The sequence below is a fragment of the Arvicola amphibius genome, chromosome 8 (assembly GCF_903992535.2).
Source record: "Arvicola amphibius chromosome 8, mArvAmp1.2, whole genome shotgun sequence".
In the NCBI taxonomy this organism is placed as follows: domain Eukaryota; kingdom Metazoa; phylum Chordata; class Mammalia; order Rodentia; family Cricetidae; genus Arvicola; species Arvicola amphibius.
Genome location: NC_052054.1, coordinates 99,282,732 through 99,286,906, shown reverse-complemented (window position 1 = coordinate 99,286,906; position 4,175 = coordinate 99,282,732).

Below are 4,175 nucleotides of genomic sequence, written 5' to 3'. Positions count from 1 at the left end.
CTGACTCAAACATAGATGCTTTAAAAAGATGTTTGAAGAAGTAAAGAAAGTTTTGCCAAAATAGGGATTACAATTTGCTCCTGAAAAAATGCAGAGGAGATTCAGTCAATTACCTAAATTATAAAAAAGGTTTACTAAAAGTTAGGACACAAAAGGCACAAATTATTGGGAACTCCAAATAACTTTCAAATATTGTTAGGAGACATTTCCAATTTACAATGACGTGTTGGGATAACACCTGATCTAAAAGTTCATTTAAGCAAAACATTAGATGGTGACATAATTTAAATAGTCACAGAGAATTTAACCACTGAAGCAGAAAAGGAATGGATTGTTGTGGAAGAAAAATTACAGGAGGCACATAAGGATAGGGTGAATCCAAATCTTAATTGCATTCTAGTCATATTGCCTTCCATAATTTCCTTCACAGTAATTTTAATGAAAAGGGAGGATATTATCTTAGATGGGATATTTTAGCATATAAACCAAGTAAAAAATTAAAAACTTATGTGGATTTCTATTTCCATCCATTTGCATGCAAAATTCAAGATGTCATTGTTTTCTATCACTGAGTAGTACTCTAATATGTATATATTCTACAGTTTCTTCATCCATTCTTCCACTGAAGGGCATCTAGGTTGTTTCCAGGTTCTGGCTATTACAAATAATGCTGCTATGAACATAGCTGAACAAATGCTTTTGTAATATGATAGGGCATCTCTTGGGTATATTCCCAAGAGTGGAATTACTGGATCCTGGGGTAGGTTGATCCCGAATTTCCTGAGAAACCACCACACTGCTTTCCAAAGTGGTTGCACAAGTTTGCAATCTCACCAGCAATGGATGAGTGTACCCCTTACCCCACAACCTCTCCAGCAAAGGCTATCGTTGTTGTTTTTGATTTTAGCCAATCTGACAGGTGTAAGATGGTATCTCAAAGTTGTTTTGATTTGCATTTCCCTGATGGCTAAGGAGGTTCAGCATGACCTTAAGTGTCTTTTGGCCATTTGAACTTCTTCTGTTGAGAATTCTCTGTTCAGTTCAGTGCCCCATTTTTAATTGGGTTAATTAACATTTTAAAGTCTAGTCTCTTGAGTTCCTTATATATTTTGGAGATCAGACCTTTGTCTGTTGCAGGGTTGGTGAAGATCTTTTCCCAGTCAGTAGGCTGCCTTTTTGTCTTAGTGACAGTGTCCTTTGCTTCACAGAAGCTGTTCAGCTTCAGGAGGTCCCATTTATTCAATCTTGCCCTTAATGTCTGTGCTGCTGGGGTTATACGTAGGAAGCGGTCTCCTGTGCCCATATGTTGTAGAGTACTTCCCACTTTCTCCTCTATCAGGTTCAATGTGTTCAGATTAATATTGAGGTCTTTAATCCATTTGGACTTGAGTTTTGTGCATGGTGATAGACACGGATCTACTTTCATTCTTCTACAGATTGACATCCAGTTATGCCAGCACCATTTGTTGAAGATACCCTCTTTCTTCCATTGTGTACTTTTAGCTCCTTTATCAAAAATCTGGTGTTCATAGGCTTGTGGTTTAAGATCCGGGTCTTCTATTCGATTCCATTGGTCGACTTCTCTGTTTTTATGCCAATACCAAGCTGTTTTCAATACTGTAGCTCTGTAATAGAGTTTGAAGTCAGGGATGGTAATGCCTCCAGAAGTTCCTTTATTGTATAAGATTGTTTTGGCTATCCTGGGTTTCTTGTTTTTCCATATAAAGTTGATTATTGTCCTCTCAAGATCTGTGAAGAATTTTGATGGGACCTTGATGGGGATTGCATTGAATCTATAGATTGCTTTTGGAAGAATTGCCATTTTTACTATGTTGATCCTCCCAATCCACGAGCAAGGGAGATCCTTCCATTTTCTGGTATCCTCTTCAATTTCTTTCTTCAAAGACTTAAAGTTCTTGTCAAATAGGTCCTTCACTTCCTTGGTTAGAGTTACCCCAAGATATTTTATGCTATTTGTGGCTATTGTGAAAGGTGATGCTTCTCTGATTTCCCTCTCTGCTTCCTTATCCTTTGTGTATAGGAGGGCAACTGATTTTTTGGAGTTGATCTTGTATCCTGCCATGTTACTGAAGGAGTTTATCAGCTGGAGGAGTTCTTTGGTGGAGTTTTTGGGGTCACTTATGTACACTATCATATTATCTGCAAATAACGAAAGTTTAACTTCTCAGTGATAAAAAACAATGACATCTTGAATTTTGCATGCAAATGGATGGGAATAGAAAACACTATTCTGAGTGAGGAAACCCAGACCCAAAAAGATAAACATGGGATGTACTCACTCATAATTGGTTTCTAGCCATAAATAAAGGACATCGAGCCTATAATTCGTGATCCTAGAGAAGATAAATAAGAAGGTGGACCCAAAGGAAAACAGATAGGCATCCTCCTGGATAATGGAAGTAGTCAAGATTACCGGGCAAAAATTGGGAACTTGGGGGCGGGGTGGAATGGGGGTAAGAGGAGATGGGGAGAGAAAAGTGTGAAGGGGAGGATGGAGAGAGCGTGGGTGAATGGGATGGTTAGGATACAGGAAGGGTGGATATGGGAGCAAGGAAGTATATATCTTAATTAAGGGAGACATTTTAGGGTTGGCAAGAGACTTGACTCTAGAGGGGTTCCCAGGTATCCAGGGAAATGCCCCCAGCTAGTTCCTTGGGCAGCTGAGGAGAGGTAGCCGGAAAAGGCCAGATCCTATAGTCATACTGATGAATATCTTGCATATCACCATAGAACCTTCATCTGGCAATGGATGGAAATAGAGACAGAGCCACACATTGGTGCACCGGATGGAGCACCCAAGATCCAAATGAGAAGCAGAAGGAGGGAGAACATGAGCAAGGAAGTCAGGACTGCGAGGGGTGCTCCCACCCACCAAGATGGTGGGGCTGATCTAATCGGAGCTCACCAAGTCCAGCTGGACTGGGACTGAAAAAGCATGGGATAAAACCAGACTCCCTGAACATGGCGGACAATGAGGGCTGCTGAGAAACCAAGGACAATGGCACTGGATTTGGCTCCAACTACACATTCTGGCTTTGGAGGGGCCTAGCCTGACTGGATGCTCACCTTCCTAGACCTGGATGGAGGGGGCGAGGAACTTGGACTTCCCTCAGGGCAGGGAACTCTTACTGCTCTTCAGACAGCAGAGGGAGGGAGAGTGGAGGGGGGAGAGGGAGGTAAATGGGAGGAGGGGAGGAGGCAGAAATTTTTAATAATATAAAAAATAAAGCTATCAAACATAAAAAATTAAAAAAGACAAAAAAAGATTTAGAAAAAAAAAACTTGTGTGGAAAAAGTCTCTGAATTAATTATAAAATGAAAATTGAAACTTTGTCAACTAGCAGGAATAGACCCAGAAGAGATTATAGTTCCTGTTACTTCTAAAAAAATTAAAAAATTATGGGAAGACAATGAATCTTAGCAAAGACATTGTGCTAAATTTTTATAAGAGATTAATAGCATTTGTCCCAAAAGTGATAGAATTAACCTTATAAAAAGAAGTACTTGGGCCTTTTTGTCTGGGCTGCGAACCTGGGCTGCCTGGAATCCCTGATCCTGTGCCCTGACATTCCATCTGAACTGTTGAGTGAATGCGGATCCTGGGGCAACCTGCCCTGGAAGAGAGCACAGACCCCCTACCCCCACTTCCCTCTGCAGGCTTGTGTCGGTTTCTCCAGTCCCTGTGTTTCCCAAGCTATCCCTAGCGTTCTCAGGTGTCCTGCTCCTGTTCTAAGGCCATCCACCCAAAGGAGTCAGACTCTGGCCTCCAGACAGGTCTGAGGATTCCTGCGGAGGGGTGCAGGCTCCTTCAGATTGTGCTGCCAGGTTCGCTGTGTGGTATTCCATCCCGCCCTGCCCCCACCTTGGCACTTTTGCCTGGGCTGCGACCCTGGGCTGCCTGGAATCCCTGATCCTGTGCCCTGACATTCCATCTGAACTGGTGAGTGAATGCCGACCCTGGGGCAACCTGCCCTGGAAGAGAGCACAGACCCCCTACCCCCACTTCCCTCTGCAGGCTTGTGTCGTTTCTCCCCTCCCTGTGTCTCCCAAGCTTTCCCTAGTGTTCTCAGGTGTCCTGCTCCTGTTCTAAGGCCATCCACCCAAAGGGGTCAGACTCTGGCCTCCAGGCAGGTCTGAGGATTCCTGCGGAGGGG